Source organism: Schistocerca nitens, chromosome 3 (assembly GCF_023898315.1).
Source record: "Schistocerca nitens isolate TAMUIC-IGC-003100 chromosome 3, iqSchNite1.1, whole genome shotgun sequence".
NCBI classification, from domain to species: Eukaryota; Metazoa; Arthropoda; class Insecta; order Orthoptera; family Acrididae; genus Schistocerca; species Schistocerca nitens.
In genome coordinates, this window is record NC_064616.1 from 870,169,706 (window position 1) to 870,192,821 (window position 23,116).

The 23,116-nt window shown below is 42.3% G+C and overlaps 1 pseudogene; it reads left to right on the forward strand.

Annotated features, from left to right (window-relative positions):
- The first annotated feature begins 19,507 nt into the window (after window positions 1-19,507).
- LOC126250114 (5S ribosomal RNA) lies at window positions 19,508-19,625 on the forward strand (annotated as a pseudogene).
- The last annotated feature ends 3,491 nt before the right edge of the window (window positions 19,626-23,116 follow it).

Here is a 23,116-nt window from a genome sequence, read left to right on the forward strand (position 1 = left end):
CCTGTTATCTCGACTGCTAGTGGTACGAGGCCGTTGGGATCCAGCACGTATTACCCTCCTGAACCCACCGATTCCTTATTCTGCTAACAGTCATTGGATCTCGACCAACGCCAGCAGCAATATCGCGTCACGATAAACCGCAATCGCGATAGGCTACAATCCGGCGTTTATCAAGTTGGAAACGTGATGGTACGCATTTCTCCTCCCTACACGAGGCATCACAACAACGTTTCGCCGGCCGGAGTGACCGTGCGGTTATAGGCGCTACAGTCTGGAGCCGAGACACCGCTCCGGTCGCAGTTCCAATCCTGCCTCGGGCATGGATGGGTGTGATGTCCTTAGGTTAGTTAGGTTTAATTAGTTCTAAGTTCTAGGCGACTGATGACCTCAGAAGTTAAGTCGTATAGTGCTCAGAGCCATTTTGAACAACGTGTCACCAGGCAACGCCGGTCAACTGCTGTTTGTGTATGAGAAATCAGTTGGAAACTTTCCTCATGTCAGCACCTTGTAGGTGTCGCCACCGGCTCCAGCCTTGTGTGAATGCTCTGAAAAGCTAATCATTGGCATATCACAGCATCTTCTTCCTGTTGGTTAAATTTCAAGTCTGTAGCACGCCATCTTCGTGGTGTTGCAATTTAAATGGCCAGTAGTGTAATTACCCACTAGGAAGATCATCCGCAGCATAGTAAAAATCCAATTATGAACGGATTTTTAATAAGTTCGCAGCAATATGACCGTGACATGTATAAGGAAAACTACGGATATTCGAGGAACGAGAAGGCGCATTTGCTATAAAAACTGATGTAATGTAAATAATAATAAATCTTTGTGAATTCCTAAGGGACCAAACTTCTTAGGTAATCGGTCCCTAGACTTACACACTACTTAAACTAACTTATGATAAGAACAACACACACGCCCATGCCCAATAGAGGACTCGAACCTCCGGCGGCAGGAGCCGCGCAGTCCGTTACAGGACGCCTCAAACCACGGGTGTAAAGCATCAACTTGCCGATGTACAGCAAACTGTGGAATGGGCCCGCAAGCTTGTAAACGACATAAACAAACTTATCCCATCGCCCAGTAAGGAATTTGTTTTCAACTCCGACCAGTCGGGATTGAAAGAAAAAATGCATGTGAAAGGAATCCTGGACATAAGAGGCACTAAGAGAGTTCTATCAATACTAAAAGAGTTGTATCAAGACCAACTAACATCAGTGCCTTAACGCACTCGTGTACTATTATGTCGCCTATTAATTTGCATGGTAAATTAATTAGCTGGCAAGTTATTTATTGTGCTTCGAGCAGTTGGAGGTGCTCTGCCCCCTACGATACTTTCTCATGTATGTGATCTTGAAAGTGCAGTAGAGAATATTTATATATAACAAGCAAGTGAAAAATGGGCATAAGAGAATTACAACTATGTTATGAGCACTGCTTTTGGCCAATAGCTGGTCAAAATAATTTCGTTTTTCTGGATTCCTGGTCTACGTATAAATATCAGACTCCTTTAGAGCGGATTATCCCTCCTTAAAAGTGTATGACATTGTAATCTGTACCACCTGGACTCACTGAACAAATTCAGTCTCTGAATGTTTGTTTAAAGCATATTGTCGCACTATCTTCAGCTATGCCTTAAAGGATAGCCAGGTTGACGATAAGCTCCACAACAGACAGTTTCGCATTCGGCTGCACGCCATCACATTCCATCAATTCTCATCACACCGTTACACCAATATGATTCTGTATGCAAAATGGGTCAAATGGCTCTGAGCATTATGGGACTTAACATCTATGGTCATCAGTCCCCTACAACTTAGAACTACTTAAACCTAACTAACCTAAGGACATCACACAACACCCAGTCATCACGAGGCAGAGAAAATCCCTGACCCCGCCGGGAATCGAACCCGGGAACCCGGGCGCGGGAAGCGAGAACGCTACCGCACGACCACGAGCTGCGGACGAGTATGCATTCTTTAAGATTAGATACCTGACTGAACGTCCTGTGCGGTTTGTAACTCCTAAGGATTGTTCCTTCGATATTTCTGGTGCGATCCTTTGTGACCACTGTGACGTGCCATTTTTCATTCGGTGTGTATGGAGTAAATTAGTGACTTGTTTTGAGCATTTTATGAATGTCGACGATGTTCATTTTGTGGAGTGCAATACACATATCCATAGAAAGTTGATCTCTGCACCTACCGGACAGTCAATTCCTGTCGCCCTCCTGATGCTCATGGTGAGTCATTAGCAGCTACTATTTTTCCTGTCGTAATTGTTAACACGACACTTTCAAACGAGCCTTACTACAAATTGAACTTGCGACCTCTCATTCAAGGCTTTGCTTGAAGAACATCATAAGAGCTGTCGACCACGTGAACATTACTGCCGCCCACCTGCATACCTTCGTGCTTGATATCTTCCAAGACAAAGACGGCATCTTCCAGCGGGTAATTGTCCGTGTCGCAGTGGTACAATCATGAAACAGTGCTGTGAAAAGCATAACAGAAAATTACGTTGATGACAGATCCCCAAATTAGCCAGGTTGATGGAACATGTCTGTAAACCCATCAGATGCCAGGTCCGCTACCACAAACTACCGGACCATGATTGACGGAGTACGTGTGAACTGTTCTTAGACATCCGCTGTCACGTATCTCTTGGAACTTACGAAGGAATTTTGGAAACCATGCTACACAGAATCACTGCTGTATTGCGTCGCAAAGGTCGGTCAGCACGCTATTGCACGGGTGACATAAAATATTGGCTTATCAGCGTATTTCACAGGAACGCCGCAATTTTGCAATCATCTCTACGCAGCGGCTTCCTCAGTAGTTCAGTGACTTTCCTAGGTCGTGTTTTTAAGATCAGCATATCAGGTAACAACATAGTGTACTACGCAGAGTTATACGCGATTCTGAATTTCTGGGCCGGATAAGGTGTGTTCGAATGAAGAAATCCCTCATTTGATCCGTTTTTCTTATCCTTATTCAAACTCTACAGAACATACCCAGCAAGGGAAACAATGCAGTAGATATTTATTTTATTTGAGAGAGATGACAGCGGATGTTGAGTCTGGTACGAGGACCTTGCGGGAACAATGTGCCATTCGCCTGTGAACTGCTATCGCTATTTCGACCGAAAAATGTACGCAGATGGGATAAAGAGAGACTTTAGGACAGGAACAACAGGCTGCGGACAGTGGCCATAATTTCCTTCTCTCTGTCACAAAGAAGAGCGGGGTCGCATTCATCCTTCGCCATATACGACATTGTAGGCTTATATTTCGGCACGGAGATCCATGTTTTTGTGGCGTACGTATTTCGGTATGCATTTCATATTTTGACTGACGGAAGTTCAGTGGTAAAATAATTAAGAACCCACTCTCTGTTTTATCTGACGTCAAACCTGTTGTGACACTCATTTTACAGTTTTGAATATGTTTCGTGGCGAGTTGCAGAGTGAATGGTTTATCCATTTATTGCTATGGTATGAAACTGCCATAGATTTTTCATGAAGGAATTTAGTTTTTCTCTCTTGACGATTATTGTTATCTTCCCGTAAGTTACAATTACTGTCAGTATTCGTATTTTATTTGTGTAGCTGTGCGCATGGCTGTAAGTGGTTTATGAATTTTCTATATCCATTGACCACGAAAAAAGTTACGAGTGTAGAAAGAAACGAAACAAAATCCTGCGTGTTGACGTATTACATTAATTTACTTCTCTAACTACAAAGTTAACTGAACTGTACAACGAAGTTAGCAGTACGAGCATATTGCTCGTCCCATTTCAAGAACGAATTTGGACACTCTCGGGCTTGGATACTCACATTTATTTTGTTGGAAATAGTGTCAAAGAGAACTGCTTTAACAGATTCTCATTTCATGGAGTTTGGAACTGGACTGCAACTAGCGTTTGTAATGGTTCCGTAGGGGACATATCGGAGAATCTTGCCGGTGAAAGCAATCAGAACAGTTCAAAGAGACATGTACACTATGTGATCAAAAGTATCCGGACACCCCCAAAAACATACGTTTTTCATATTAGGTGCATTGTGCTGCCACCTACTGCCAGGTACTCCATACCAGTGACTTCAGTAGTCATTAAACATCGTGACAGAGCAGAATGGGGCGCTCCGCGGAACTCACGCACTTCGAACGTGGTCCAGTAATTGGGTGTCACCTGTGTCATACGTCTGTACGCGAGATTCCTACACTTCTAAACATCGATAGGTCCACTGTTTCCATGTGATAGTGAAGTGGACACGTGAAGCGACACATACAGCACAAAAGCGTAGAGGCCGACCTCGTCTGTTGACTGACAGAGACCGCCGACAGTTGCAGAGGATCGTAATGTGTAATAGGCAGACATCTATCCAGATCATCACACAGGAATTCCAAACTGCATCAGGATCCACTGCAAGTACTATGACAGTTACGCGGGAGGTGAGAAAACTTGGCCTTCATGGTCGAGCGGCTGCTCAGAAGCCACACATCACGCCCGTAAATGCGAAATGACACCTCGCTTGGTGTAAGGATTGTCTACATTTGACAATTGAACAGTGGAAAAACGTTGTTTGGAGTGACGAATCACGGTACACAATGTGGCGATACGATGGCAGGTTGTGGGTAATGCGAATGTCCGGTGAACGTCATCTGCAGGGCATGTGTAGCGCCAACAGTAAAATTCGGAAATGGTTGTGTTATGGTGTGGTCGTGTTTCTCATGGAGAGAGCTTGCACTCTTTGTTGTTTTGCGTGGTACTATCACAGTACAGGCCTACATTGATGTTTTAAGCACCTTCTTGCTTCCCACTGTTGAAGAGAAATTCGGCGATGGTGATTTGCATCTTTCAACAGGATCGAGCACGTGTTCATAATGCACGGCCTGTGGCGTAGTGGTTACACGACAATAACATGCCTGTAATGGACTGGCCTGCACAGAGTCCTGACCTGAATCCTGTAGAACACCTTTGGGATGTTTTGGAACGCCGACTTCGTGCCAGACCTCACAGACCATTACTGATGGAGGGCGCCACGAACTTTTAAGTCATTTTCAGCCAGGTGTTCGCACACTTTTGATTATTTAATTTAAGTGTTTTTACGGGTGCTATTCTGTTGAATGATGAGGAGTAACAATGAGAACTTGGAATGAGCGTAATATACCGCTGTGTTGTCAGAGTTCGTTGCATCAGTATAAAATGAGAACAGAAGTCATATCCGATCACTCCCCAAACATTGATGCTAGGAGCGTCACTTATGTGTCTGTCCAAAACACTGGCGCCTCATTACACGAAGGCGATGATCACTGAGATAATGCAGATGTGATTCATCGTTGAAAATGGAGCGACGCCACTTTTGAGCAATCCAGACATACTCGACACGGCGCAACTCCAACCGGAGCTGCTTGCATTGGGGTGTTGACGACAGCCTAGGCGAGACAGTAATCTGAAACTAAGCAACAATTTCGAGACTGCCTGCTCTACTCTTGACTGTAGGGCTGGAGCCGATTCGTGGCACGAAGTTCAACAGTTGAAGCAGAGTAACAACTAACAGCTGAGGCCAGGCGCACATAACAAACACCAGACCGGAATCTCAGTCTCAGACCCGATTCTCGGCACCCACGGAGCGAGAACCGGGGTAAGCGGGCCGGCATGTGGCAGCACCCCACACCGCCGACGACGGCGCTCCCTCGGAACAGGGGAGTCGTCCCCTGCAGACAACAGCGGGGACACATTCCACTACAACACCCTCCATACCGCCCAAGGAATTCGCAGCGTGCGTCCCCGGACTGGGGAGTGATAGAGTGCCTTATGAAATCTGTCACGCAAAAAATCAGTTGTTAATCCTGTTTATGATGTATTTAATTAGTTACAGTATGCAATAAAGACAGAAAGTATTGAAACTGTTTGAAGCGTATCAGCAGCAGCAAAAACAGGTAGCTGTTGTAATATGTATAATAATAATTTAATAACAATAGTAGAAAAAGCTATTCAAAGAAATATCTCATTTCTACACGGCTTTTAAGTTAAAATAAGCTCTTTAGTTAACACTTTTGACCAGTTTCTAGCTGTTTATCAGTTTAAAGTGCACAGATGGATGTAGCCACATCATCCTAATAAGTGCATATTGATTCGCCATACACATTTAACCATGGCACGGTCGTTAACGGCGTGAGCATGAGTAGGGATTATGTTGACCGCTCGAACACCTCTTCATAAACATGTACGTTTGAAGCGGCAATATTTGACTGTTGTCACATATCTTGACGAGATCTTGGGATCTCATGTAGGGTGGTTGTACTTCGTATTGATGTACGATAATTCTTGATCTCATAGAACACAGGTGGTTGATATTTTCTTAGAAATGGGAGAATTTGCACGCTTGGCGTGGCCTTCTCGCACTCGTGGTTTGAATCCCATAGAGCAAGCCCGGGATGCACTAGGGACACGCGTTGCATCACGTTAGCATCCACCAACCACTCTCCAAGACTTGCGAGCAGCTCTGCAGTAATAATGAGCATTATTGCCTCAACGTGAGATTGATTACATCATTTACACCATGCCCCATCGTTGTCAGGTCTGTACTGCTGCCAGAGGTGGTCACACCCAATACTGGGCACATTAACCAGTTGTGGGAATGTGTGTGCATATCCTTTAAGTTGGAAAAAAACCAACAACTTTTTTGTGTACCGTTGTGCATGTTGCAGTTTTTTACGTTCTCTATTCTTTACATTGTTTCTACTTTACGATCACCCGTTTATACTCTTTTGTGGCAAAAAAGGCAACTTCGCAAAATTTATGTTTATTGCTTTTAGTTTGGACATCAGTGTATTATGTATATGTATGTCTCACATCTCATCCTAAGACACTGATATGATTTTAATAAAATTTGGTACAAGCTCATACACTGTCTATATACAATCGCTCTTGGGGTAAGAACCACCCACCTATCAAAGGTGTGAGGGAGGTGATGAAAAAGCAGTGTACCTCACAACAAGCGAATACCCACACTTTATTCATTTAGTATTTTAGCATAAAGGTACTTCAAACATTATACATAATTTCAAACCCTTATGAAACTTTCTCTCGCTAACAGTCCCGCAAAATGACGAAAGAGTAAACGTTTATCGCTTACTAGATTTTCACTTGGTACAGTAACACTGTTGTATGAAGCAAGGCATATTAATTATTATCTCTTTACTTCTAGGTGTACTCTTGACACATTTTGCAGACATTATTCACATACACCACTAAACGTACTAGTCCAGGAGATATGACGTCATCAACATTGAGATGCGTAGAAAACTGCCGTATCCTGCACGATGTTTTAATTTATTACTTCTTTATCACAAACTCTATTCACAACACATCTGCCAGACAGTAGACACATATACCATGTGATGTACTTCGAAAATTATATTATTCTGCGACATAGAGTTCAAGAGATATGACGTCATATACATTAAGCTGATGAAAATGAAACTGCAGTATAAAACTCACTGAGACATTTATAAAATATGTGTACAAATGCTTTTGAAATATTTAAAATATATGTGAGATATACAGGGTGAGACACAAGCTATTTCCACCAATAATAACTCCGAAGTATGATAGGAGCTGAAACGTTTGTGGGACAAACGTTGATTGGGACAACGGGGGCCATAATATGACGTTGGTGTTTTGTTGCTAGGTGGGGTCGCTTCAGAGGTATGAGGCTCAGCTTTGTTTTTCTAATTGGGATGCTATAGTTTGGTACTTGTTTTATTATAGGTCTTTGAAGGTCAACGAAAGTCAAAAAGGAGGCATGAACGTCCATTTACAGGAGGTGTTCGAAGTGATGGGCATTGGTATCAATGCAGTGCTTGCAAGATTCTTATCCCTCAACTAACACTTTCCAAGTTCCTAAGTTCCTATCCCGGACGAGCCCCCAATTGGGAGCTAACATCCCAAAGATGTTCGGGCTCACATGCGGTTCCCCTTCGTCGAAATGTCTTGGCTCAAACTCGTCTAGGGGTTGAACAGCACGTGTCGCATTACACGCCCTAAATTAGACACTTTGGTTAAATTCACTGGCTGATGACAAATTTTCGAAATACAAAGTCAACATAACAACAGTAATAATAATTTCGGGAACTAAATTAACGATCCATAAATGATGTAGGCCACACAGTTGCGATTTGGTTAGAATAATGTTTATTCAGAAAGCAAACTAATTGCGAAAGTGGTCGTATTTAGAGTTACTGTTACACTCGAGCACATTTCTGTTTGATACAGTACGATCATTCACAATCTCATCGCGAAACACATGTCCAATACTCCGCCTCCTTAGCAACGCGAAAATTTAGAGTTCACACCAGGCGCGCGGCTGCTCACCGCTCAGAGACTAAGTCCCGCGATACCACACAACGCGAAATTTTCTAAGTCGTTACACTTTCTAGCTACCTAAAGACCAACCGTCCAATTTTGTGTCTCCTCCAGCACTGTCCTCTTTGTCACAACGAAGTTTCCAGCGGGGCTCCACAGATTAGGAGCCCAATACCCCGCTGAAATTCTGTATGGCTCTGCAGTCCATCGCCAACGTTGTTCGGGAACAAATTTGTCGAAATTCGAATCTGGTGTAGATGCCAGATCGCACATCAAATTGAGATCGAGATTCATTCTCAAACAAACATTCAACATCCACAAATCCTCCCAGACTTTCGGGTTCACCTCCATTAGTAGAAAGATACGCACAGATTCCTTCCTCTGAAGTATCATTACCAGCAGCTTCAACTTTCGTAACTTCAGCGCGTAAAACATCATTACTATCTTCTTTCAAAAATAATTCATCAATATCCGCCGATACACACACAACTTTATCAACTGCTGACGAGACTAATGACACGCCGCCCTTATTAACCTCCTTAACAACTTTCACCGTCACAGTATCACCTGAAATGTCATCACCTTCATCACTATAATCGTTACCGCTGGTTAGTACCTCTTTAGAAATTTCTTGACCATCTAATTCCACCAAATTGACCTCCACCTCAGCCTCCTTTTGGCACATAGAATCTTTCATTGTATTAAGATTCACACACTCTTTTGTCTCACATTCATAAAACAAATCACGTAGGCCTAAATCGCCTTTATCGTTGTCTCTAATTACCTTAGGATTACGTCTTTTAGGTACGACCTGATCTGAAATTTTACCTATTTGATACTCATATCTTACTAATTTCATTTTCATATTCTGACGCCTTTCTGCCAATTTATTAACACGTATCACATTTCCGTTTACTCGCGTCCTATTCATCGCTGGTTTATTTTGCCATCTCCGGTCCTGAGATGCGGCGAAACTTAGTTTCCCGATCTCCCAATACGCTGGTTCATTTCGCCAGGTGCCGGTCCCTCAAATCTACGTTCTTGGTGTCGGTCCCTGTCACGAAAGTAACCGTTCCCATTACCCCTTTGAAATTTATCATTGGATATGTTCCTGTTACCGTTTTCCTTATCAAAACTGTTGTTTGCGTTCCGTTGATAACTTCTCGGATGCCTTTCATAGTAGTTACTCGGACTGTAGCTATGACTTCCACTCTGAAAACTATTTGTCTGCTTACTTTGCGCTTTAAAGTTCAACGCCCGTTCTAATTTTTCAACAAAGTCCAAAAATTCGTCTACTGAGTTGCTAGGACTGTGCCCTAGATCCCACTGCAAATTTTCCGGTAACCGCCTTTTCAAAGTAATTTCAGTAAGCACTCCTAATGGACGTTTCACATGCATTAATCTCGCAAGTTCACGTTTACAAAATTCTTGCATCAACCCGTTGCCATTTTTAAATGTTGGCCCGTTCAGAAACTCATTTTGGAGTCGCGTTTACTTCGCTTCACTCCACAACTTTTTCAGGAAACTGCTTTCAAATATTTCGTAGGTAGTGAACGTATCACTGCGTATATTTGCCCACGATTGCGGCTCACCTTCCAAATGTGTTTTCACGAATTTTATCTTCGGCTCGTCGGATATTCCCCTTATAAAACCATCCCTGCATGCTGCTACAAAATTTAATGGGTGATATTTCCCGTCGTCTCCAAAACATTTGACCGTTCCGAGTTCATCCACGGAACACTGATCACTGTAGAGGTTTGACGTGCAGCTACAAAATTCAACTCGCTTTTTATTTCATAGACTTGCTTTTTAACTTCGTAATTTTCAATTTTAACGCTAGATTCTACTTGTTCCTTTATTTTATCTGCTTCTTTCTCCTCTTTACCTTTTCGAATCGATAAGTTGCTTATAGCCTCTGTCGTCTCAGCCATTAGAGCATCTTGCCTACTGATGCAATTTCTTACGTTGCCTCCCAGATCTGTCTGCAACTTCTCCACCTTGTCACTGGAAATTTTCTCCACTTGATCTACCTTAGAGTCAAGTAAACCAACTTAATCAGAAATTTTGCCCATTTATTCCCTAATGGATTTTAATTTTCCGTCTATCAATTCGTCGATTCCACTAGCCATTTCACCTACTTCGTCTTTCACAACCGAAGCTATTTCGGATTGAAGCGAATCAATTTTTAAATTTACGTCAACCATTACCGGTTTTAACAGAATCGATTTTTAAATTTACGTCACGTATATCGGTTCTAACGGAATCAGTTTTGAATCCCAATCCTCTTATCATTTGCATTAATTGCGACATCATGTCTGCCCTAAATTCATCTCCATTGCCTGATTTAGGACTATTTGCCCTACCAAATTCACCGCCCATAACGCTCTCCCGCTCCTACTTCGGGCTAAGCGGCTCGCTAGTATTTTTGGACCCACAGAAACTGGCCAACTGCTTAATATTAGCGATGTCTATTATTGGCGATTGAACTACAGAACCATACATAATCTCGCTATCCGCGCAGGTACTTAGCTTTGTCGTTCTAGATCCTTCTGCCATGGTATTGCTGCCGATGTTGCAGTTGAAGACTACGTTGAAGATCTCGTAGCCTCTGCTGTGGTACTGCAACCGCCGCTGCGCGATGAATCGCAGTTGAAGATGCTGGAACCACGTGCTTTCGCTGTCGCCTTTTCTTCCACGTTACTTTTTTATCACTCCTAACCGCTGCTAAAACTCGATTCACACAACTGTTGCAAAAGTCGTAGCTCAGAGCCCCCACGCAATCTGCCTAAACTGCCACAGACTTCGGACCTAGGTCACAGAATGTCGTTAATTGTGAGAATTACGATTGTAATTTCACAACTATTAAAGAAACCTAATATTCCGTCCTGAACCGATGTCATATTTAACTTTTGCGAGAGTTCCTGCCTATCGAAGTTCAGATAATACATTTGGAAACATTTTGCAGAATTCAAATCCAATCCTAAACCTTCCAGAGTTCATACTCCGCAACTAATACTTTCCAAAATCCAGTCCTGTCCAACGCTTTGCAAGATTCGTATCCCTCAACTAACACTTTCCAAGTTCCTATTCCGGACGAGAGCCCAATTGCGAGCTAACATCCCAAAGACGTTCGGGCTCACATGCGGTTCCTCTTCGTCGAAGTGTCCTGGCTCAAACTCGTCTAGGGGTTGAACCGCACGTGTCGCATTACACGCCCTAAATTAGACACCTTGGTTAAATTTTCTGGCTGATGACAAGTTTGCGAAACACAAAATCAACATAACATATAAAACAGTAATAATAATATTGGGAACTAAATTACCGACCCATAAATGATGTAGGCCACACAGTTGCGATTTGGTTAGAATAATGTTTATTCAGAAAGCAGACTAATATCGAAAGTGGTCCTATTTAGAGTTACTGTTACACTCGACCGCATTTCTATGTCGTACAGTTTGATCATTCACAGTCTCATCGCGAAACACAAGTCCAATACTCCGCCTCCTTAGCTACACGAAAATTTAGAGTTCATACCAGGCGCGCGGCTGCTCACCGCTCAGAGACTAAGTCCAGCGATACCACAAAACGTGAAATTTAAGTCGTTTCACTTCCTAGCTACCTAAAGACCGACCGTCTGCTTTCGCGTCTCCTCCAGCACTGTCCTCTGCCCGTCCCCGGCCGCGTTTCCCGCGCACCAAATATCCTCGCTCAACTGACTGCGGCAGTTCCCTTTCCTGAAGCCGTCCATCTGATTGGTTACAGCTTATTTTAAATTACTTTACACTTTAACACATTTAAATAATCAAAGCTTGGCCACTGTCACGTTCTAAAGAAAGTAACAATAATATTCATTATATAATAAACGTTAAATTCTTTTACATAAAACCAATACAATTTCCTTCTTAGCTTTGAATGCCACAGCCAGTAGCCTTGCAACAAAGTGCTTTGTGATAAATAAATAAAGAACAAAAGTAACTATTATGCACTAAACATTACAACATATATTCCATTTCCTGATGATTCAATAAGGTGTCATGCTGTCATCGTTCAATGTGTTTTGTGTGGAGGAAATGATGATGTGATGCTTAGCTGTAAATACTGATAATTTTAAATTACTATATCTTTTATACAAATAAAGTTACAGAGTTCATATTTGCAATGTTTGTCATTTCAATGATGCGCTTCTATATGAGTCATCGATCGTTAAGATCGACCAAATCGTTCAGATTTTAGCATTCAGGTCATTCATACAAAACTTGTTATTTTCACTTTTACAGTAAATCCTAAACTGTTACATATATGAACAATATTGAAGTTTTATTGGGATTCCCATGAAAATTTATGAAGGATGGTAGATTAAAATTACTGTAGCTTCGTTCCCTGCATTACTACAGAATGAAATAGTTTCCATACATGTTTCCATTTGAAGCCGATCTTAGGTCCTCCATATTTGACACTGCTACGTCTCCTCGGCCACAAATGGCTGACACTGGGTTTCCCTATGACATAGGTTCTCGTCTGTCTCACTCGCACACTACAACGGTTAGGCCTCAATAGACAATAGACGCCTGTGAGTTTCCCCATCTCGTGGTGGATCTGCGCTCTTTGCGGCACGTGGTTCTGGGCGACAGGTTCGTATCACAATTGCTGAAAGCTGACTCTTTCGATATTTACTTAAATGAGAGCGAAATGCTCGTTAGCTCACATGCTGCAATCTTCTTATCACGTATTGAGTGGTATTCCTTATCACTTCGGCACTTATCGAAGCACATACTCTGACAATTCTCTCTCGCAATACTTCAGGTGTAGTTGGAACGTCTTTATAAACAAGGTCTTTTACAAATCCCCACAAGAAAAAATCCGCAGCCGTAAAGTCTGGCGAACGAGCCGGCGTCCAATCCAACGATTTTTGAATTGTCTGTACAACTTATTTCTAGCCATCAGCGAAAAATGTGCCGGACACTCATCGTGTTGATGCCACATTCTATTGCTTGTTCCTAAAGGTATTTCTTCCAATAACAGACCTAATGTTTCTTGCAGGAATGTGATGTACTTCCTACCATCAAGATTTCCTTCGATGAAATAGGGGCCTATAATTCTGTCCTCCAGAATCCCACACCATTCATTCACCGACCATGGTGCTTGGTGTGCAACTTGCCGCAGCCAACATGGATTTTCAGTTGCCCAATAATGCATGTTATGCAAATTATCATTTCCATGGTTTGTGAATCTAGCCTCGTAGTAAATAAAATCAAATTAATAATTGTGTCATCCCTCTGATTCTGAAGTTGAGCCCATCGGCAGAATTCACTGTGACGCATACGATCCGTACCAGTTAATTTTTGGAGGAGACTTATATGGTAAGGACGATATTTATGGCGATGCAGAACACGAACAACACTACTCTAGCTCATGCCAGATTCCCTTGCGATCTGACGCGAACTAACACAAGGATCTCGAACCACAGTGGCAAGAGTACGAATTTCCGTTTCCTAGTTAGTAACTTTTACTTTTCCGGATATGTTTTCGATGCATTAAAGATCCAATTGTTCTCAGTTTATCATATACATATCTAAACGTGCGACGTGTGGGGTGAGTACGTTGAGAATATCTTTCAACGTTTAAGTCTCTAGCTGTCACAGAATTTCGTTGGCATACTCCGTAAATGAGAAGCATATCGACTTGTTTTTCGGAGGAATACATCATTCCCATTCGCTTGATTGGACGATACTAGTCTTACCTTTCCTATTAGTGTTGTATTGCGAAACCGTCGAATGGTGTATACATGTCAATGGCACGTTATATGGATACGCCGTATTCGGCGAATATTTGCTATTTGCACGATATACGAGATAGAATTGTGAGAGCAGGTGCTTCGATAATGCTGGAGGGATAAAGAATACCACTCAATCCATGATAAGAAGATTGCAGCACTGCATTGACACCAATGCTCATAATTTGGAACACCTTCTCTAAATGGACGTTCATGCCACCTTTTTACCTTCGTTGACCTTCAAAGACCTTACTGTTACACATCATTGGATTCGTCTCGATAGCCGCTATCAGAAAATAAGTACCGAACTATAGCATCCCATTTAGAAAATCAAAGTTGACCTTGTTATCTCTGAAGCGACCCCACCTAGCAACAAAAACCAGGGCCATAGTATGGCCCCCGTTGTCCCATGCAACTTTTGTCCCATAAACTTTTCAGCTCCTATCACACTTTCTTAGTTATTCTAGATGGCAATAGTTAGTGACTCATTCTGCATTTGACATGTGCGTACGGGGGGAAAGCCACCGCTAAAAATCTCATCCTAAACCCATTCAACGATTACAGTCAAATTTTGTACACAAATTAGTTACAATCTGTAAAGAAATACTGTCTAAGTAAGAACTTCGAGTCATCATTTGGGGTGGTGGTGATAACGTCGAAGAAGAAGGAGAGCGGAGAAGATGGACAGACATATTGCGGAAAGAGAAGATGGACACGAATCGGTGGGAGAAAGAGATGGACAGAGAGAGAGGGGCAGAGAGAAATGGACAGGGAGAAGAGAGAGAAGGAGATTGAGAGGGAAAGGAAAGAGGAGGGGATGGACAGAGCCAGCAGTGAGGAAAAGATAAGCTGAGAGAGGAGGAAGAGGAAGTGAAGACAGAGAAGTGGAGGAGGAAATGGGAAGAGAAATGGAAGAAGAGGAGATGGACAGAGAGAGGGGGAAGGAGGAGGTGGAAAGCTAGAAGAGTGAGGAGAAGACGGACAGCGAGAGGGGGCAGAGGAGAGGGACAGGGAGAGGGAGAGGAAGAGGTGGACAGAGAGAGAGAAAGGAGGATATGGACAAAGGGAGGGGAGCATGAGGTGGAATTAGAGGGTGGAGGTGGCTGTGGAGAGAGAGAGGGAACGGAGGATATGGACAGAGAGAAAGGGGGGGAAGGAGGAGATGACAAGATGGGAATAGATAAGTAGCTGGGCAACACCGGGTACTCAGGTGGTTGCTACATAAATACAGCCAAACAGCCTGATTTAAAGGATGTCTTTCACTAAATTTGTCCAGGCTGCGCTGTCCAACCAGAAGAAATCAAGCGGTATTATTCAGTACCTGTAGTTTCATTATTTTTCGATACATAGATAAGAACAATGGCTGTTGATAGTAGTAATCTAAATAAAGGTGAATACAAGCTGTGTTTAAATTATAAATGAGAGGCTACAATGTAATAATTCAATAAAAATTTTGAAAAAAAGATCAAATTTTTTCTGAGATGATTTCTCTCGAAGTACGAAATAAGGCATATTAGAAAAGCATTTGACGTGCCTTCGAATGTTGTTCGTATCATGTACCGCAGATAAGCTGTCGATTAAGAATTTAAAGTTCAAAGATTAAATTATAATCTTAGAGTTTTGAGTACTACTAGAGGAAATTTATCTGGTAAATTATGTAGATCGTCCAGTCTGATGTTGAGTGGGCTTGAAATATTTCTATCACCTAGGCCCGAAACTGTAAAAATGTTAAAAAACTTTTCAGATTCGAAATTTTTCAGTAGAGAATCTTTCGAATATCAAGGAAGAAAATGCGCATTTTCAGTCGGCACCTCATTTGACGCAGATGAATTCAAGCGCCCTTCAAATGCACGAGACTGTATCTCTAACATATTTTATTTCTTAGTTTTAGAAAAATAATTTCACAAAGCATTTCATCGTATGTTTCTTTCAGTTTTCTTTTATTTTCAAGTATTATTTAGAAAGCTGTTCTCAAACTATCCTAAATTTAGTGCTTAATTCAAAAGAAGCTATTTTAAAAATGAAAAGTCAAACCAATGCAAATGTTTATGCCCTAAATAGCCACACCTTGAAGGGATGAACTTCTTAATTCGGCTTTTACATAGTGAAATAATTCAGTTTTCCATCCAGTCACTAATTAATATCAATTGCCCTGACTTCTTTCAAGCACTTTTTTTTGTTCTTTTCCAAAATCGACCTCAAGCTGGTCAGTATGATACCCCATTTCCCACTCTTCGTTTGGCTATTAAAATTCAGACAAAAACCCATTGTACAGTGCATAGAGAATCATTGTTTCGTTACCCTCAAATGTATGACCAAATATAGGTCTCCAACCAATCACAATGAAGAACGGTGTGTTTTAGTGAGTACATTAACTGCGCTCGGATGACGGGTGGAGAGATGATGGAGTTAAGATGTGACTGGCATACAATATGAAGATCCTTTCTTGGTGTGGTCAGACTTCGCCAGTGAGTACTATGGAGATTAGTGTGGTTTCCTTTATGCTCCTTTCTAGTCTTAAAATCAGGTCATTATTGCATTCGAACGCCCCAGAAGCCTGGGTACTCACATAGTTCCGTTTAGCCACACAGGCCCAGTGTCAGCGTGCGTCAAATCCTGATGACGTGGTCCTTTCAAATGGTTCAAATGGCTCTGAGCACCATGGGACTCAACTGCTGTGGTCATAAGTCCCCTAGAACTTAGAACTACTTAAACCTAACTAACCTAAGGACATCACACACACCCATGCCCGAGGCAGGATTCGAACCTGCGACCGTAGCGGTCGTGCGGTTCCGGACTGTAGCGCCTTTAACCGCTCGGCCACTCCGGCCGGCCATGGTCCTTTACAGAGTTAACAAACCAACTGGTGATGTGCACGCCCTTATATGGTCTGCCTAGATTGCCAGTACTGTTGCACACTGACGCCCTTTTCTAGTCATCATATCACTGCAGCTATAGTCATTTACATACCAACCTATTATATACACCTGTACAAAAATCACATAAGCATCGAACCATTTCTTCCAAGCGCTCAATTATTTTTGTAATCAAGTGTACTTTTGCAAACTAGCTAACGGCCACCATATACAATGCCATTATTTTTATCGCCCCCACCACAACTGGCGGTGATTGGAACAAATACGACACACTATACCGCTATATACAATTTCTTCTTGTCCACTACATTAGCGAAGAATAAGATGAGCAAAAGAACACTCGTGTAATGTTACTAACAAAAAAACTTGAAGAACAGTTAAGACGCAGTTTGCGCCACAAATTTTGCCACTTTCCGTGCGAGCTTTTCCATTATACTGTGACTATCTTGTCACGCAATCCATGGCAGAGACTTTTTCACGCTTGTGAAGCTCAACTCTTGCCGAAATGGACCTCTCCTTACTTATCCGAGCACCTTCTAACTGAGTCAGAATTCGTACACTCGACACGTAGCTCTCCAGATACGTCCCTAACTTCTTTTCCGGTGTCCTTTGTTTTGTTAGTTGTTGTTCAGCACGACCGCTGGTATTCCTGAAACAGAAGACTTTAGCCTTTCTCTTCTCCATTAACTATTGTCGTTTGATAAAGGATTGGATAGAGGAAGCATATAGATCACTTGCTCACGAATTATGTATCACTGTTTTGTGTGTGGGAGCCTGGCGTTATTCGATAAACTCGTGAATCACATCACTGGCTGACAATCCAGTAGGTAGATTAGATCCGTGTTTGAGTTAATAGCACATCCTGTAAGCAAGCGCCAGCCGTAGTAGAATTTCGGAAATATTTTTGAAACACAGACTCCAAGATATTTCCTTTTTCAGGATAAATCGCACTGTTCTTTCGAAACTTGACTATAAACTAAGTGATTTTCTATGTTTGGAAACATCTCGCCAGGGGAGATCGATTAACAGTTTGTTGAGTTTTACAGAGCTAATGTTCTTCTAGAGAAACAGGATTAGGTTTGGTCCATACACATCGTTGAAATTTTGGAATCGCGTTCAAACGCAAAGAGAGAAAGCCTTGTGGAAATGCCAACACAAATTATCAGTGTTCCTAGTCGCTCTCAAAATAAGCATATCGTACAAGTTCCTAAAATTACAAACAAAAATGCAGCCAGTCAGTTTCGTATCGCGTTTATCAGCTTACATAGCTCTTTTAATCTCCATTAACGCATCCCTGGCACAGTACGAGATTCAAATCGAAACTTCGTAATTGAGTGGGAAATGCGGAACGCTATATCCAACATTTTTCAGGGGTAACGAGCTTACATTATTCTTCAGTTGGAAAAGCCTGTATGCAACCGTTTCTCGAAACGCAGCGTTGGATTTTTACCACAGTGTAATTAACTTAGTTCCTCTGTATGACACAAAGAAGAGTTTTCCGATATTCAAACGCAGTGAGCTATAAACTAGCTGTACAATAATTGCAGTATTCAATGGACGATTCAATATTTATCTGTCCGCACATTCCACATTACGTATCAGCTTGTCTACCTCGCGGATTCAAAGAACACGACACAGCAACTAGTATATCCTCAACAGGAAGAGCCAGCTGACGTCCCTGAAACCCTGCCTTCAATATTCCTAGCATCCAATTCGACATCATTTAATGTTTATAATCGTTTCAAACTCTTAAGCGTGTAACAGTCTTGGAACAAAATTGTGAACTACAGCTTTCGCATCAGCCTTTAACTTGGGACAGTAGAATACAAAATTATGGCACCAGTGAAATGAAAACAAACTTGACTATTTTAGTTCACGTAACTGGCATGAGGCATTTGACCATGCTTAATTTTCAAAAACCTGAACATCTACCGTTCACGTTCAAACAACTAATTTCTTGCTACAGTATTTTTTCTTAGGCAAAATGATTACTTGTTTCACGTATTATTGTTATTAATCATACCCCTTGAACTTTCATTTGAAAATGATTCACTATGGAGCAGGGCCAAATTTACCGAAAAGTGTACAAAACTGGTGGTTTGTCTCACTAGATTTTGTCGGTCTCTTTTCTCGATTGGTCGGCACCTCGTGAGTTTTGCCTTTATGTTGGTATCCGGACTTTGGTGAAATTCTAATACCAATTTTTTTCGCTCTTTCACTGAAACAGTAACTTCTGTCTTTTAGCTTACATATTGACGTTATGTACTGACGCACTTAAACAAAAATTTTCCTTCCATTTTTCTATGGTTTACTGTCTGAATCTGAGTATATAAATTGGATGAAGAAGCCGCATACATTCGTTGTGATCCGAGCTGCCGTTGGATACTTCGAAAGCATCCGTGGTCTACCACAACCTCTATTCCAGCGTCCTGACGAACGCATTATATACAGGGTGAAGAAAAATTCGCGCACTCTGATTTCGCAGTGCGGGCAACGGCCTTACCGCAGTGGATACACAGGTTCCCGTGAGATCACCGCAGTTAAGCGCTGCTGGGCGTGGTCGGCACTTGGATGGGTGACCATCCAGGCCGCCATGTGCTGTTGCCATTTTCGGGGTGCACTCAGCCTCGTGATGCCAATTGAGGAGCTACTCGACCGAATAGTAGCGGCTTCGGCCAAGAATACCATCATAATGGCTGGGAGAGCGGTGTGTTGACCCCACGCCCCTCCTATCCGCATCCTCCACTGAGGATGACACGGCGGTCGGATGGTCGCAGTAGGCCACTTGTGGCCTGGTGACGGAGTGCTTTTAGGACACTAAAGAGGGGGGTGGGGGGGGGGGAGAGAAGACGAATGCTACATCGGAGTGCTTTTTTTTTTTTTTTTTTTCGCAGTGCGATTCCTCACATACTAGCGACACAAAAATGTATCTCAGAAAATTTCGTCCTGCGCATGTTTCCGGCAGTAAACGGACTTTAAAGAGTGGCCGACTGCAACCCTGTAACCACATGTATGGTAACTACTTCGTTTAGCAGTCAACAGTAGTTACGCGCATTTGGTGCAGTGTATAGCGTTTTGGGTTAGCTTGCTGGAGGTCGACGGTGCGATTCTGGGTAGAGGTGTGTTTGTTTTTATTTGCTAAATGTACTTTGCGTGGTATCTGGCGTCTTAATCGTCATACAGCAATTACAGTGTGTTTTCTGCAAAACATTTGCACTTACGTACTAGGAATGCAGAAATGAAAGTACAATTGGTCAGCTTTTAAAGAAGCTTTTTGCACGTCGTGGATGCGAAGTGCTTCGCACCACTACATCCTCTAGGTTCGAAACCTGTTTTCTATGTACCCTCCGACAATGGTTCCATTATTATCCTTGCCAAGTACAGGTCCATCACACTTCGTTAGGGCCTTACATCATCATTAGGGCTAGCAATGTGCTTTGGAAGTAATTTCCTAACACGGTTACCATTTGTATGAGTTATCACCATGGAACCACTAATTATTCCTTTCAACATTGAGTCTGATCAGCACACGTTTAGTATCTTCATGCATTACTATTATTATTATTAATAATATTATTATAATCGATGGAAAATGAAATCATCAAGACCATTACCGTTAGGGAAACATTTTAAATGTCAAATATGTGCGGCTTATGAAACGGTGCTTTTTACGGTATTATATGACAGAATCAAATTGACAAATAAAAACAACTACGTCTCGATCCAGAATCGAACTCTCTACCTCCTACATGCTAACCCAAAACGCTATCCACTGCACCGTCTGCACGCAACTACTGCTGTCTGCTAAAAGAAATAGTTACCGTACATATGAGTACAGTGTAGCCAGATTGCCAATCGTTAAAGTCAATTTACTGCCTGAAGCAGGCACAGGTCGAAATTTTGTGACAGACATTTTTGTGTTCTTAGTATGTGAGGAATCGCGTTCCGGATTCCGATTGCGCGAATTTTTCTTCACCCTTATACCTAGTACTAACATACCGCAATAGTCAAACATCCACTTCCAGTATTCGACCCAATAAGCCAACATCATACAAGCTCTTCTTCTGTAGCGACCAGCCGTTTTACACCTATAATACGAGGGCCGTTCAGAAAGTAACCTCCGGTTGATTTAAAAAAATACACCAAGTTAAATAAAAATATTTTAATATATACATCTTACAACTACATCTTTGCACTATTTTTCTACATAGTCTCCATAGCGAATGAGGCACTTATCGTATCTCTTCACAAGCTTTGAAATTCCTTCTGCATAAAAATCACCCGCTTGTGCCTGGAGCCAGCCTGTGACCGCATCTTGCTGTCACTATCTCGTACAAGAGAGTCTTAGAAATCTGTGGAAAACCAGTAGACAACTTCGACATTGAGAAACGTCGATTTTCACGAACTTTTGCATCAACTGTCTGAACGAGTTCGTCAGTCACCAATGATGGTCTACCACTCCTCTCTTCATCATGAACGTTTTCTCGTCCACTTTTAAATAAACGTACCCATTCACGGACAACTCCTTCACTCATAACTCTTGGTCCGTACATGGCACAAAGCTCACGATGAATAGCTGCTGCAGAATATCCTTTGGCTGTAAAAAACCTTATGACAGCACGCACTTCACATTTGGCGGGGTTTTCTATTGCAGCACACATTTCAAACTGCCACAAAAACTAAACTAGCGCAGGTACGACGTTCACTCGACCACGGCTTGATGCCGACTGACCTGTTGAGTGCGTGAACGCACAGATGGCGTCGCTACTCCCCCCACAACCCGCACTGTGACCAATCGGAGGTTACTTTCTGAACCGCCCTCGTATTATGAAGATATTAACACTAGGGGGGGAGACCATCATATTACTCTACAAACCGCAGAACTTATCAGCACCATTTTCGCGTATAGCAGACTTGAGTAAAGCCGTAACCACTTACGTGTTTTTTCATCCCAAATAAGTTGCTCTAACCTTCTCATCCACACTTTACGAGCTTTAGAACTTCTAAAAACTCTCACAGGATTCTACAGATTCTTGTTCCTTTCCCGTACCCGTAGCGCACTGAAATGCCGCAAGAAATTGTACAGACAAGTCCATGACTTATATAACACAAAACGATGGCTAGAGCGGAGATGAGTATGTACGAAACTCAACTGAACGTCACCCATAAATCACTGGACTCGCATTCGGGAGGACGACGGTTCAATCCCGCGTCCGGCCATCCTGATTTAGGTTTTCCGTGATTTCCCTAAATCGCTCCAGGCAAATGCCGGGATGGTTCCTTTCAAAGGGCACGGCCGACTTCCTTCCCCGTCCTTCCCTAATCCGATGAGACCGATGACCTCGCTGTCTGGTCTCCTTCCCCAAAAACCAACCAACCAACCGTCACCCATAAACTCAGGTAAGTATCGGAAGACATCCCACCTGCTCATAAGCTACAGTTATGCTTCACATAATCACTCCACATCATTTTCAACTCGATGATTGTCTTTCTACATCCATTCTAACACATGTGTACCGTGACACGTGAGGTTAGTAGATGTAACGATGTGGGAAAAACACTTCACACGGCAATGAGATGGTTCTCTACGTAAATGCAGTGGCCCTTGCCTCTGGTCACAGTGATAAAACCACGACAAACATGCTAAAATGTCATCTCTTGTCAATCCCATGCGCGAACCTCAATAGTTGGTCAGTTGTATATCTGAAGATAACACGAGCATGCACGTTGCTAAACTATTCCATATGCTGAGTATACAGGAGCGATAGCTCTGTGTTATCTGTTTGTGATGTTAAGTAACCTGCGAATGAAATAAAAGTTGTGAGAGCCACTAAAGTAATTAAGATTGGTAGAGTCGCATGTAAGAAAAATACGGACAGTATACAACAGAACGTACTCTATCTCTTCCTTCAGTGCGAAGATAAACGTAAGTCCAAAAGAAGTGCCGGTATATAGTAGGCTACTGCAGTTTCTTTCTTCCTCGGTTAACGCAGCCACCCACATTTTACGAAATTTTGATAATAGAAACTGCGTAAACTAGTAATGCGAAATATTATGATGGTCTTATAATGGGCTACATTAGCAGATAACTTCTAATC